The sequence below is a fragment of the Emydura macquarii genome, unplaced genomic scaffold (genome assembly GCF_026122565.2).
Source record: "Emydura macquarii macquarii isolate MOO-44397 ecotype Brisbane River unplaced genomic scaffold, CSIRO-AGI_Emac_v2 contig_431, whole genome shotgun sequence".
Lineage (NCBI taxonomy): Eukaryota > Metazoa > Chordata > Testudines > Chelidae > Emydura > Emydura macquarii.
In genome coordinates, this window is record NW_027130568.1 from 8,212,501 (window position 1) to 8,228,642 (window position 16,142).

Genomic DNA, 16,142 nt, shown 5'->3' on the forward strand with positions numbered 1-16,142 from the left:
ATTTAGATCCTAACCCTTTTGGGAGGACCCATATCTGCACACTTTTTAAGGGGTGGCGCTACTGCAGTAGAACAGAATTTGGCACTCTGTCTCAGAGTCGGATTGTAACCCTAACCTATAGTCTCCTGTTGGGATGAGATGGGACTGAGTAAGGGGCCTTGGAGCAGCAATTCTGGCACCCTTTGAAAGGGTATAATGTATGCTTACCCTTATACCTGGCCAGTCTACTGTCCAGTGGTTGGTGGGGACAAGATCCTGTCCTCTCAGGGCCCCATATTGTGGAGGCTTGTGTGGATGATGGTGCTTGCCTGGAATAGCTGTCTCCATTTCCCCCCGCTGGATTGTGGCTAGCAACTGTACAGGGGAGAAGAGAGGTGTGGAAGGTACATGGTGCATAAGGTGGAGAAAGGGCCACTCTTATGGCTAGTGACGATACGACACTCACATAGATCTTGGTCTTTGAGGATTCAAAGTGGCAGATATTTCTTTCTAAGTATATATCCTGAGGAATAAGATTTGGCTGAAGATGCCATGGTTCATTTTATTCGTTGGAGATATTTTAAATACCAGTGACTTTAAATTACCAGTGGCAAAGTGGCTAGAATCAAACGATAATCCTTTTAAAAAAAAACAACAACAATTTTTAGCTGGATGAAGGATTCATAGAGTTTATGATTTGATTTTTTGTGAGGGTAGAGATACACAGAACCACTCAGGGTTAATATGCTGAAAATTGTCATCATACAATTTCATCCAAATATCAAAAGTTTGAAACCAAATAAAGGAAATTAAATGGTATTTTTAAACAAATATATAATTATAGTATATCTAAAATATTAGATGGTATACTATTTATAGTAATGTATATACTGTAGTGTACCAATACACTACACTATCTAGTAAACCGTATTAGTATATACTAGAGTGTAAATCTGACATACTTAAAGGTTCAATGAGTTTGACATTTGAAAACAAGGTCAGGTTAAATTTAAGACACTGCCCTACTGATTTTGACATTAATGGCAAAATCATTCTGACTTCATTGGGAAGGATTGGGTGCTTTCTAAGAAAAAAATATGAAATAAGGGGAAAGCACTGAGAACCAAATCTTTCTTGCCTTCTCCATGTTAGTCACCTGATGATTTCCAAAGCAAGCAGGATTTGGCCTTTATGAGTTACATCTTGGAAGACATTTATGTTCTAATTTTGCAGTCCTTGTTGGCAAGGGCTAATCCTTACTCACTCACGACTGCAAAGGGACTTTATTCGCATAGGTAAATATTTTCAAAAATGGGCACTGATTCTTAGTGCCCATCTTGAGCCTGATTTCCAAAGGTTGCACTTGCAGCTCCCATTAAAATCATCTAGGGCTATGGGAGCACAACACTTTTAAAAATCACAACCATTGTCACACCAGAAAAGGAAGGTATTCAAAATCAGTGACCATTTTTGAAAACATGGTCTTTCCTTTATGATGTTGGCACTAACAAATGCTGGTGTTGCATTATAGGAAGCTACTATCATGACCAGCAGCAAATATGGAATCTCAGTCAGGGGAGAGCAGTCAGTGCTCATTCAGAGTGTGTTGTCCACCATTACGCATAACTACAAGAACTGATGTGAAGAACCGAAAGCTTTCAAGCAAAGCAGCTTTTATGGAGTTGGTGTTAGCCACCTAACCTTATTTCTGCTCATGCTGGATGTAAGAATGAGACCAATTTAGAAACCTGTGAAAGGGCTAAATTTTGACATTTGATTCACCCTGTTCAAGGACTTTAAACTGTGATGTAAATTAGTCAGAAACCGGTCTTTCTTCCATTTTCTTTTTTCAAAATGTAACACAGTTAAATGACAGAGATTAATTACTAAAGTAATTACTGCTAGAAAGCAAAAGGACAGTTGTATGAGACAGTCTATCTCATGATGACCAAGTCTTTCCTGACAATTATGCTTAATTCCAACAATGATTATTCTGTGTGGCAAAATCTATCAGCACAAGGGCACACAAGCATTGATGCATTCTCACTCCCTAGGAAATATTAGAATGAGGTAATTATATTTGACTGAAACTCAGTTGCTTTCACTCCCAGGGGCATCACTGGGACCTTTTTTGTAGGGACACATATAATCTCCCAACATCATGGCACTGAGAACCACCCTTTCGTTCCACTTCTGCTGCTATGTCAGTCAGAATTGACCAAGATTATTGTTTTTCTCTACCTGATCAATGGCTCCTCCCTTTCTGTCACCATCAGATATACTCTGAAATTCCTGCTACCAGGATCCTTTTAAAGGCTTTTAGATTCAGCTGCAGAGGTTTCTAATCAAAATGAGAAGGTGTGCACGTTTTTATTGGGTGCATCTTTTAAATATCAAATGACTTGGGCTGTTCACCATGTTCAAATAACTACTTGGAAAAAAAGCAAGAGAAATTAACTAACCAGAAACATTGCTGATGGTAGTAACTGTTTTGTGGAACCCAAACTGTGCAGATTCCCAACTGATTGTCACCCCCACTGCATCTTCTTTTCAGGGCAAGAAGATGTGCTGTACTTATGTGGTTCATTATGCCTCTTGTAAATATCTAGAATACAATCTTCAGAGTGGTCATATCCCTGTGAAAAAAAAGGAACAGTTGCAGATCCGTTAGTCAGTGCTGAAGTCTCTTGCACACAATGCTAGAAGCTACCCGTACTTTAAAAGAGGAAGAGGATGTTATAATCTTGAAACCAACTTTTATTCTGAGCACTTAAAGAGGGGGAACAAAAATGTTATATACCCATCTCTTGCTGTGTGCAGTTTCCTTTCCCTCCCTGAGCTTCTGTACTAAATTAATACTCCTTTAAGAAAACTGGGAAAGGCTCTTCTAGATGAGCCTGAGTGAAATTGCTAAAGCTTGAGCAAGTGAGTATGTGTGTGTGTGTGAGAGAGAGAGAGAGAGAGAGGCTTCAGGCTCTAGTGCTTCCTTCCAGGTGTCTTCGTCTGCATGATTTCATCTGTGAACCATAATCAACTTCCTTAATGAAATACGTAATTAACATATTATAATTGTGGTAAAGATGATTTTGACAGAAATCATTTTCCATATCTAATACTATGCTAATTTAATCTGTTCCTCACTCCCCGACATGACCTTTAGTGATTAAGTTTCATGGCAGAATTGTTTTGTGTGTGTGTGTGTGTATGTATGTGTGATGGATTGATTTATCTACAGTAGCTGAGACCCCTGTCTTGCCATGACTGTCATTTTTTTTTCTTTCCCTCTTATATGAAAATAGAACAGTGATGAACAGGCATATGGCAAAAAGAAGTAAAGACCTATTCCAGTGTTTGTCTTCACGTGTGGTCTTAAAAAGCTGATTACCAATAGGATTCTAGGTAGGTAACGAGTAGATGGGCCACTGCAAAATGCATTTCTCCCACTGGTAAAATATCTACTGAAAACCTGATCTGAAAAAAGTGCACTTCGGGTATGTGATACCAGAATCCAAGAAAGGCAAAATTTGAGAAAAATCCTCTATGGTTATCCATTTCAATATTCTCTCTCTATACATATAGGCATAGTTAACAATAAATATGAGAGTCACAGATTCATTTTAAAAAAGATTCCAGTCCAGTTATTTTGGATCATAGCCACAGCTAGATGAACTATTATAGCAAATGTTTTGTTTGATAAATTTTAAAATTTTGTTTGATAAATTTTTAAAAAGTTGTGTAATTACTGTAACCTGAAGCACACTTGGTTTTGTACAATTTTATTTGTAATTCAATATTGTTCAAAACCCTTATGCAAATGTATTTCAATGTGGAGTTTCCCATGCTACTGAGGAGACTTCCTCCCATTCCTGTGGGAAGAGCTGGTTGAATAAGAACAAGAAAGTGATGTACCCGGTTTATTTGGGCATAATAACAGTGAGGTTTGATGCACTGTTATGTGTGGGGTCATATTATTTATAGTTCTCAAGTATTTTGACAACCACTGGGTATTAATGAAAGTATTTGTGAATCTTGAAGTTGGAAGTGATCAAAAACTTTCCACTGAAATATTTTATCTGACAGCAAATGGCTTTGTGACAAAATTGAAATCTTTTGCAAAACTATTTTGTGTTCATTGAAAAAAATGAAACATTTTTTGTGTTTGGGATTTTTGGTCTTTCAGTTAAAGCAAAAATGTTCATGCAACTTTTTCTCGGGAGAAAATAAATCATTTCCTGACTAACTCTATTCCTAGCTATCCAAATTTTATCCAGGATTATTCTTTGTCATTCTTTGTCAATTTGTCTGGAATCTTGTGAATGGATAATTTGGTTTTTATTATTTTTCTGTTTTAAAAAGTTTCAATCGTTCACCGAGAAACAGAAACAACGCAATTTCTAGATGATCGGTCACACAACAGAAATAGTCAACAGTTCACAAGCAATTTTGAACCTGAAAGTGGTTTGCATAAACAGCATGGTATTTAGGAAATTATGATTAGTAATTACAATTGTAGAAATCTGACTTCACACTAAAGAATAGAAATAGGAATTAAGGTCTAGATCCACAAAGGTACTTATGTGCCTGACTGCATCTTTGGGTCCCTAAGTGCAACAGTTATGTACCACTGACATTCTTAACACCACCACCCAGCTGCCACCTAACTGTGTAGATGCCTAAAGTCCCCTAGTTGCCTCCATTTCTGCAGATAGGCCTACCACCCTAAAGCTACCTAAATTTTGACCCACCCCACAGCTAACAAACTCCTTGGCGCCCTGACTCATGCTCAGACTAGGCAGTCCTCTGTCTCTCTCCTCAGTAGGGCCCAATAGCCATTGGAAAAGGGACATGAACCTGATTTGCCTACATCTCTAGTCACTGGGCCCTAGTCATTCTCTCTATATTTGGCCCAATGAATATTTAATTACTTGTACACAGCGCAACAGCTCCAACAGGAGAGACTGAGAGAGCCCCTCCTCATAATACTCCATAACTTGGTGGTTCAGGCCCATCTCTTTCCTGGGAGTTGGGAACCTGGGTTCAAGTCCCTGCTCCAAATCAGGCACAGCAGGGATCTGAGTCTGTCTCTCTCATATCTCAGATGATTATCTCACCACTGTGCTGTTGACTGTAATGGGGTGGAGAGATCTGTTTTTCATGAGAAAGGGCTGACCTGGCTTAGGTGCTTAACTGCAGGGGAGGGTTCATGGCTGAGAATGTTGATCAGAGATAGACACCTCCCTCTGGCCCCTGAGGCTCAGATCAGGCATTAGGCATCTAAGTACCTTTATGACTCTTGGCTCTGAGCCCCACCCCCTTTCTCTGCACTTTATTCCTAGCTAGCTTAGGCAGCTCCCAACTCAGCTTGCTGGCTTCTGAGGAGCCTTTTCTTAGGTGCCTAACTCTCCCCATGGATCCTGGGTCCCTAACTTGGGGCTGAGGACCCCTCTAGGGGGATAGGCATTGCAATGCCTACATTCATTTGTGGGTCTAGCCCTAAGTTCACAATCAACTGCATTTGCAATGAATATTTCAGCCAGCTCTACTGGTGAGTATGCTTGAAACTGTTCAGGCAAGGAGGGAGCAAACTTACAGACATCGAAGGTTCCCAATGCTGTGGCGCACACTGAGACATAAGTTGCAGAAAGCCTTTTCAAGTGAAGAGCCATATCAGTGGGAAGTTGTTAAAGGGTTGGTATCGTGTCACTATCACATAATGAGGAAGGAGACCCCTGGTCAGTTACCAGAGGGAGACACCTGATTGATTGGTTTTGGGAGAGCAGGTCCACCAACTTTAGTCCTGAAGGTAAAGCTCTGACACCAGAAGTAGTAATAGGCTCCCAATTTGCTGCTCTACCAGTTTGATTTACCATTGAGTGTAAAGATCAGAAAATGAATAGAGAGCACATGGGCTTATATTGGGACTTCCCACAGAGGACAAGAGCCCGCACACGTCCTAGGGCTGGGGTCAGAAGCCAAGACTCAACCCAGTGACTGCTGCATTGGGTGACCATATTTCCCAAAGGGAAAATGGGACACTGCATGGGGCTAGCCCAAACCACTCGCCCGGGCTCCCCACTCCCATCCCCGCATGGGGCTATCCTGAACCGCTGACCCAAGCCCCTCTCCCTGCATGGGGCTGCCCTGAGCTGCTCACCCGAACACTGCCCCCCTCTCCTGTGGGGTTGATGCCATTGCTCGTGCAGGCTGGCATTGCTGAACCGGAGCCCTGCTTCCCCCCCTGTGCAGGACTGGCATCACTGCTCACACCTGCGCCGCACGTTCCTCTGCACCCCACTTTTCTGACAAAAGCGGGCCTTTGTCCCATTTGCTCTTGCCAACTGATCAAAAAAGTCGGAACTGCTGGGACAGGGCTCAAAAAAGGGACTGTCCTGGCCAAAACAGGACATATATTCACCTTACTGCTGCAGGATATTGTATTCAGAGCTATTCTATACTTATAGACTCCTAGCCCTGTAACCACAGGAAAGTGTGGCAGAGCAAGAATGAGGTTTATTTGGCACATCTGTGTGGAGAAGCTTGCATATCAGCTACCTGTACCATGCTCAGCTCTGTAATTAGTGTGTTTAAGACTGTCACTGGCATTAGCATAGAAGTCACACATAAACATCCATGAGGGAAGAAACCAGTTAGATTAATCTAGCTTAAAATCGTAACATGGGAAAATTTAATATTAAGCTAAATACGCTAGCACAGATCAAGATTTTTCCTAAGAAAGTTTATAGAAAAATATTTCACATTTCCTAGTGGTGAAGGTGAAGTACAATTTTAGTTTACACTTAACAGTTTGGTATTAGAGTATTGTATATACAAACCATCCCAAGAGTTGAGGATTTTACAAACCAATTAGATATGTTGAGCCAGAGCCTCAACGGGTGTAAATTAACATTTGTTTCCATGGAACAACTGACCTATGCCAGTTGAGGCTCTGGTCCTTTATGCATGGGAAATTTCAGTGGAAGCAAAAGTGTCTTTTCTGCTCCCACCTAGTCATATGTTTAACAGGAATACATACATTTTGTAGCATCTACATTTTGTTGTGTTTTTGCCTACACTGAATGTTGATAACAAATCTATGTTGTGAACCAGTTTTCGTATTTTGAAAGCAATTGTTTAATGAATGAAGAAAAATACCATTTTCTATAGATAATATTACAAATAACAATGAATTCAGCTCTCAGCAAATGAAGATCCAAAAGAAAAAAAACAAAACCCTTTTTGGATCCAATTAAGTTTTATAAGCTTTTGAATATACATGGTTTGGATCTTATTTCTAGCTCCAGTTTCCCTTGGAGGCCTGCAATGTGTGTTTTTGGCCCCTTTGGGGTAGCTCATCTTCCTGAAGTCTAATTTTCTACATATTCATATACTCTATTGAACATCTTCAGATAATCTGGCACCTCTCCAAATGCTCACATGGTCTGAGAAAGTCATAGACACTTCAGTCAGGGATCTGTATAGACCCTTGAGCTGGAAGGCAATTTCTAGTTGGCATACTATGGCGTTCCTCCAATAGCTCTGCCCTAGCCAAGAATATTAACTCTAAACTCAGTAAGATGGCACTGTTATATATATGAGCAACATGTCATGATTTTTCTGACTCAAACTGACACTAGGGTGAATCACTAGGGTTACACAATGTCTAAATGGCCCTTATGAGACAACTAAGCATGTTCTGAAGAAGTCATGGATATTATAAAATGGATTGGAAAAGGAAATAGGAAATTAGGAATGCTGTGACCACATTGTTTCTAGTTTTTCGGGGGAAGAGGGAGTAGGGAATGACAGTTACAAATTTCAGCATAGGAACGTTACCAAGAGGTTTCGTCTGGACTTGTTATGGGCTTCTTCAAATCTTTTTTTACCTCACAGACTGTAATAAAATACCCATAGTTCATTGCTCTGTGGCATGGACTCAGCACATCACACAAATAACTTGCTAGTGTAATAATAATGTTAAGCATTGAAGTTTTAAAGAAATATAGTAAAATTTTACATTTTGTTTTCAGAAAAATAATATTTTAAGAGGTAAGTGGAAGCTGCTAATCTGGGAGTAAATAGATACCTCCATGATGAAGTAGTGCAAAATATGTTGTTTTATTACGACTTACAGCCATTCATTAAAATTGATCAGCCAATCAGAATGCAAGATTGACTACCATGCATTTTAGAATCCTAATTTGTGCAGGAAAAATCCATGTGCAAATTCTTCAGCCTGCCCCGAGACATGAATTCTGTAGCCATTATGTGAGTCTGACTGTAGGGTAACATTTAAATATCAGTTCCAAATGACTAGAGATGTTTCAATAATTCTAAAGATAGAGATATGTCAAGAAGCAGTTGGCTGAGTCAGCTAACTGAAATATTTGCTGACTCTTACAGCTGCATATGGTCACCTAGCCACTTTCATTCAAGATCCTCAATTTTGTTGGTATACTGGTAAATTGACAACGCATACAGACCTGCAATCTAATTTGAAGATGAATTGTATTCATTTTCATTTCAGCTCGAAGTCCACGAAGTATAACAATATAGTGCTTAAGCACAGCACCACGGTTACAGGATAGAACAAATACCTATTTTCAGCATGCCTGTCCATTTGCCTTGTCAATTTCTGCTCTCAATTGCACCAGTGTAAATCCAGAAGTAACTCTAATTAAGTTACTCTGGAATAATACAAAACCTTTAATTGAGAGCAGAATTTGGTCCACGAAGTCTAACATATATTTGCATTGTTTAAAGGGATGCTGTCAAGATAAAAATCATATTCATCAAAATGTTCTGACTTGTGTTGCTAACAGCACCTTAGATTACTAAAACTGAAATATTTTAAAAGGTTTAATTTACTTTTCACCAGTTATGCTGTTGATTTGGACACCAAATGACAGGCCAATTTCACATCTGTCTCTGGGCAATTTTACTTTCTGGTTTGTATTCAACAGCACAGTGTCTTTGTGTGTGGCTTCACACAACGCTGTCAGGGAAAGGTTAAATAAAGAAAACTGTTTTCGGGAATATATTACAAAAAATTATAATAGTTTTGTTCATTAACCGTGTAATGCAGCCAACTGTCCCTTCCATTCCAGTCCAGGAAGACCCCTAGCTGATGCTATCAGGCAGTACAGGTTGTGTTTATCTAGTCCAGGAGCTGGACAGCAAACGAAGCTAAAGAATCCTGTTTGTGCCTTGTTGTTTCACTAAAAATCCCCTTTATAGTCATTATAATTAAGTCCTTTTTGTACCATAATGGACACTACATGTTACTCCTCCTACAGATGAATCCACAAAAGGGTAAAATTTCCACCTAAAACTTCTTGAGTTACAATGTGTGAAATTCAAGTCATCAGTTCTCTGAAGGTGGGAAGAGTTTGGGCCAGCACAAAAGGGGAAAGGAACTGTCAGTAAAACTGGAATCCAGAAAGAGTCTCACAGACCTCATCCTACTCCCACTAAAGGTCATCTCCATGCTGATCTCTGAGCGCCCTCTTCATCCAAGGGAGACGTGATTTCCTTGCCTCTGGCCTCCCACAACCTCCTGCCCTTAAGCTTGTAGTATTAGAACACCATCTTGGGAAGCATAAGAATACTATCTTGGGGAGTTGTGTTAACATGATGTTAAACATGACTTCATAAACAATATAGATAGGGATTATAATGTTTAACATTGTGTCAGGTAATCCTTAATAGAAACATAAGGTTAACCATGGTCAGCTGACACAATATGAAACATAACTTGTTCCTGTGAACATTATATTTATAGTCTGACTGTGAGCATTATATTCAACTCCTCAAAGTTGCGTTTTAACGCCACTTGATTTTATAGTGAAGAGAAGCACCAAAAGGTATTTTCAGGCACATGAGGCATTAGTGCTCTCTGCACAGCATAAATTGGTATTCTGTTGAGGGGAGATCAGTGCATCCAGCAGCTGACAGAATCATAGACTTTAAGATCAGAAGGGACCATCATGATCATCTAGTCTGACCTCCTGCACATGGCGGACCACAGAACCTCACCCACCCAATCCTGTAATAGACCCATAACCTTTGGCTGAGTTATTGAAGTCCTCAAATCATGATTTAAATATTTCAAGTTACACAGAATCCACCATTTACACTAGTTTAAACCTGCAAGTGACCCGTCCCCCTGCTGCAGAGGAAGGCCAAAAAACCCCAGGGTCTCTGCCAATCTGACTCCAAATATGGCAATCATTTAGACTCTGAGCAAGTGGGCAAGACCACCAGCCAGACCCCAGGAAATAATTCCCTGTAGTAACTCAGAGCCCTCCTCATCTAGTGTCTAATAACCGGTCATTGGAGATATTTGCTGCTAATAGTTGCAGATCAGCTACATGCCATTGTGGACAGCCTCATCATACCATTCCCTCCATAAACTTATCAAGATCAGTCTTGAACCCATTTAAGTTTTTTGTCCTCACTGCTCCCTTTGGAAGGATGTTCCAGAATTTCAGATTATTAGAAATCTGGCTAATTTCAAGCCTAAACTTGTTGATGGCCATTTTATATCCATTTGTTCTTGTGTCCACATTGGCGCTTAACTTAAATAACTCTTCTCCCTCCCTGGTATTTATCCCTTTGATATATTAATAGAGAGCAATTATCTCTCCCCTCAGCCTTTGTTTGGTTAGGCTAAAGAAGCCAAGCTCTTTGAGTCTTCTCTCAAAAGGTAGGTTTTTCATTCCGCTGATCATCCTAGTAGCCCTTCTCTGAGCTTGTTCCAGTGTGAATTCATCTTTCTTAAACACTGAAGACTAGTATTCCAGATGAGGTCTCCCCAGTGCCTTGTATAATGGACTAACACTTCCCAATCTCTACTGGAAATACCTCACCTGATGCATCCTAGGAGTGCATTAGCCTTTTTTACGGCCACATCACATTGGCAGCTCATAGTCATCCTGTGATCAGCCACTACACGTAGGTCTTTCTCCTCCTCTGTCATTTCCAACTGCTAAGTCCCCACCTTATAGCAAAAATTCTTGTTGTTAGTAACTAAGTCCATGACCTTGCACATTGCACTATTAAATTTCTTCCCATTTCTATTACTCCAGTTTTAAAGGTTCTTCCAGATCTTGTTGTATGATATTCTGGTCCCCCACTATACTGGCAATATCACCCATCTTTGTGTCATCTGCAAATGTTATTAGCACACTCTCACTTTTTGTGCCAAGGTCATTAATAAAAATGTTAAATACAATTGGTTCCAAGACCGATCCCTGAGGAACTCCACTAGTAACCTCCCTCCATCCTGACAGTTCATCATTCAGTGTGACCCATTGTAGTCTCCCCTTTAACGAGTTCCTTATCCACCTTTCAATTCTCATCTTATTCCCCATCTTCTCCAATTTAACTAATAATTTCCCCTGTGGAATTGTATCAAATGCCTTACTGAAATCCAGATAAATTATATCTACTGCATTTCCTTTGTCCACCCAATTCTTCCCTTTCCATGGAACTCCTCTAGAGAGTAGGGTGACCAGATAACAAGTGTGAAAAATCAGGACAGAGGGTGGGAGGTAATAGGCACCTATATAAGAAAAAACCCCAAATATCTGGACTGTGCCTATAAAATTGGGACATCTGGTCATCCTACTAGAGACACTTAACTGAATTATTTACTGAATTAAAATAACCAACAAAACATTTAATGAGAAATGTTGAATAAAATCATCTAAAACGAAAAAATGGGTCAGTTTCAAGCCCTGTGAAATGGAAACAACTATAGCAAAATAATTTTTTTTTAAATTTCAACCATCTCTTCTAAAACCAACAGAAAACAAAGCAGCAACAAATACCTTCACCCCCAGCAAACACTACGGTCAGAACAAGATCACCCCAACGTCCAGATTCCCAAAAGAGACTCCCCACCTCCCAAGTGCCCACATAAACCTAACATAGGCTTAACAGTGATCCTAGGGACATGTAAGTTCCAAAATTGAGGGCCCATGATGAAGAAGTTTCCTCCCTTATATAGCCAAGAATCATAGAATCATAGAATATTAATTGAGGGCCAGGAGGTCATCTAGACCCCCTGCTCAAAGCAGGACTAACCTCTGCTATATCATCCCAACCAGGGCTCCCTTACCTCTAAGGATGGAGATTCCACCACCTCCCTAGGTAACCCATTCCAGTGCTTCACCACCCTCCTAGTAAAAAGAAACCCCACCTTGAGCGATAGAGCTGATCAAATATTTTCCAACAGCCATTTCAAGTAAATTTCCTTTAGAAAAAAATCAATACAAAATATTGAAAAAATGTCAAAATGCACCTACCTACCCCCATCAATGGACATGCTGGTTGCTTGGGGCACAGCTAGACACAGGTGGAAGCAAAATAAATTTTAAAAAAAGTTTATTTTCTAACACCACTGATACTTCAAGCATAAATCAAGTTAAATATCTTTTAAAAATCTGTACATACAGATCAACATGCACACCTCTGTTTCAAGACTCTTCATTTTTTTTAAATTTGTTTGCAGCTTATCTAGTATCCTGTCAATGAGACGTTAGTTAATATCTGGGTCATTAAGCCAGTATGTGAAGTTTGCAGTAAATATTTGCAAACTTTGATTCAGTTAAGAAAAACTGCCTGGACTCTCACATACATATGACTTACCCTAGTGTTATTACTGCTGATTTATACTGGGGTAAGTGAGAAAAGAAACAAACCCTATATATTTTTATTAATCCTCATTGCTACTAGAAATGGTTGACCTGGTTAGGAACTCCTTTTCCCCTTGAACCACCAATCAAAAACTTAATCGGCGCCCAATCCAAGCTTTTTTCTTTTTAAGTAAAAAACATTTAACTGCCCTTTATTTTTTCATTTTTGAAACCTCTTCATTTAGTTTTCCACCTAGATGCTGAAGTTCCAAAATATCACGAGACAACATCTTCTCAGGAGGTTCCCAGTTGAATTTTCCAGATCAATGAAGGTCTGAATATCTTGGACAAACTTCAGATAAGCAACTAAACTTTTGAATGTTTATCCAAAACCAAACTGAATACCCTTCATGTTGAGGTTTGCCCTTCACTAGCTCCCACCTGGTCATCTAACAAAATTAATCGCCATATCAAATTTATGTGACTCGTTCTGCTTTATCTCGCAATCAAGAAAATCCTGAGAGGAAGAAGACACATTTTTGTCTCAAGATTATAATTCAGTCAAGAACTTTCTGGATGGTAGACATTCTGAAGTGAGTCTTCGCCACCTTGTCCCAGATATCGGTTATGAGGACAGACTTGTAGAAGAAAGAAATAGGAACTGTATTCCTGGATTTACATAGTATCTGAGCAGCATATGCCTCTCAGGTGGGTATGTTTTTAAACCGTGTTATTACCAAATGTTAGACTTTCCAAATTACAATCTCCCTTGTATTTTATTGCATACCAAGGTTGGGCCTGTCACATGCAGCTGGTGTAGTTGTTATATGTAAACTACCTGTATATATATATATATATATCTATATATATAGTTCTCTCTTTGCTAAAAAAATCAAATCAAATAATAATAGTGTTTTGGGGTTTTTTATTATGTTGGAAAGTTTACATATACTGATCCCTCTCCCCCAACTCCTTCAGGGATTATTTAATTATGGTCTTGTAGAAAACTCTGCTGTCTGGGATTTGAGTTTATGGGAAGTTCAGTTTTGCCTTTTCTTTTATTTCTGCTGAGAGTCTCATTATGCCACATTTGACTGTTTTATTTTTATGATTTAAAGCAATAAATTGTAATTTAAAGAAAGGAGACCAGGTCTTTTTTGAATTTGCCTTTCTATTTCCTACAGCACAGAATACAAGCAATAACTTCTGACTGTAACTTATATACATTTTTGGGGAGCAAGGGAAGGAAATTATTACCTCCTTTTTATAGATATATTTTTAACAAAGCATTGGGGATTTATATGAACACAATTGTTTGGAAAGTCCCAGAAGAATAATTCTGAGTGATGTGAAGTTATACATATATGTAAGTCTTTCAAAAGTCCATATGACCTACAGCCTTCATATTTGAAACAGCTTCTGACTGTTATACAAATAAAAACGTTTAGAAAAATGACATATTTTTATTACTTTTATCTGAGAATCTAACTGAGTCCCAGAACATGCATACATACATATATACATATATAAATGTTAGCAGTACTGGCTTAATGCAAAGGAGAGGCACCTTCTTCCCCCATCTTTTTACACTTAGTCTGAGGGCTTGGCTTGGCTTTTTCATGTTTAGTGTGTCTAAACACAGAGAAAAGTCTTGACTATGCAGCGTAGACTAAGAAAAATTCTCCCCCCGCCTCCAAATATTCTCTACTATTTAATGGAATGATTCAGTATTATAGGTTGCCTCTGACAAACATGGCCCTTGCTGATTTTGTCACATAACTCACATACTGTGTGACCCAGACACATTTTTCTAATATTTAATATTTGACAAGGATTTACACAATAGTGACACAATGCCAAAACTAATACCATTTAAATCTTTAACTACCAAGCTTATTAAACATAGGGGTAGGATGGGATAGCCTATTATTGGCAACACTTATTTTACTCTGAAAGGATCCAATTTAAATAACTCTAGATGCCATAGGAATTGTTGACTATCTAATTACTGTGCAACGGATAATTTACATATTGGGGCAAGTATTGAGCCATTACAGGGCAAATAGATTTAGTTCTTTCTGCTTTCAAAACCAAAAGCCTAATATATTATGTGGATGATTGAATTGGTGCAGATAAAGTAAGAATTGACCTGCATCTTTGCACAAAAGCTGAAGTAAAGCTAAAGCACTCTTTTCATGAACAGGCTAACTGCTCTCATAGAGTGGAAGTTCATTTTGGGGCCACATACTGACCTCAAACCATTAGATTTAGTAGAGAGTGGCATATAGCCATGACTGATAAAAGCATCTTGAATACAACAGTAGGGAATATTTCTAGCCATACTGTGACCCGAAGAACCCCTCAATGACAATTAATAAAGGGGGGTAAGAGAAGATCCTGATCCTGGTATGTACATTCTAGTTCACCAAAGTGTGTCATGTAAAATCTTGAATGAAAGCCAGGATCATGATGATCATTAATATCATTGTGAAATGTATTTACAGATAATATATAAAATGTTATGTGTGAATAATGAAAATCTGTTCCTAATGTCTGGATCAATGCAAAGTTGACAGACAGGTTTCTGCCAGATGAAGGATGTTGATTCACCTGTCAGTCCCCATGTAAATTAAGCATTGTAAGGTAACACAGTGGACAATCATTTATATAATGAAGTCAACAGGAGGATGTGAAATGAACAGGAAAACAAGCGATGGAGGTTCTACTGCCTCTGAGAACAGACAATGAACTTTGGGGATATAACTAGAAGGCAAGGAGGCACCCCTTTATCCTGCACCTCAGAGGAAAATGGACAGCACATTTACATTAAAGAAAACAGAATCCCAACCAGCCTTGGTTGGAAATGATGAAAAAGGACTTTGGGTGACATAAGACTGCTTTAGACAGGAGGTTAGTCTCCTAAGTTAAGTTTGGTCTCCAGAAAGCAGGTATTGATTTTGTTTGATTCGGTTTCCGTTATCTTTACTCACTTTTTCTTAAATCTCAGTATATGATAATAAATGTATGGTTGTTTTCACTATAAACATATCTCAGTGCTGTAGTATTGTACAAGGAGCCGATCGTGAGCTGAATCAATCAAGCTGGTGTGTACACTGTTCCCTTGGGGACCGCATATCTGGTATTACAGCGAGTGATAAGGTGCCGAACTCTATAGGCAGAGTGCTTCAAAGGGGTTTGGGGACTGATGTGCAGCCATTGTTAATCTGCAAGGCAAAATAAGGGCTGATATAACCCAGATGAGATTGTTTAGGTGGCTAAGAGACCGGAGGTGTCGGAGCTGACACCCAGTCAAGCACAAGCAAAGCAATTGCCATGCTTTTACAAAGCTCTAAAATCACATTCGGAGCACTAATTCTTTGTGAATAAGGCCTCTATAACACTTCAGTCAATAAGGGTTTAATACAGATATTGACTAAGGTGTGTAGGGTCCTGATTCATAAAGGACTAGAACTAACAGTATTGAGCATTGCTCATGATTTGCATTCTAAATCAGCTTGCAAATTAATG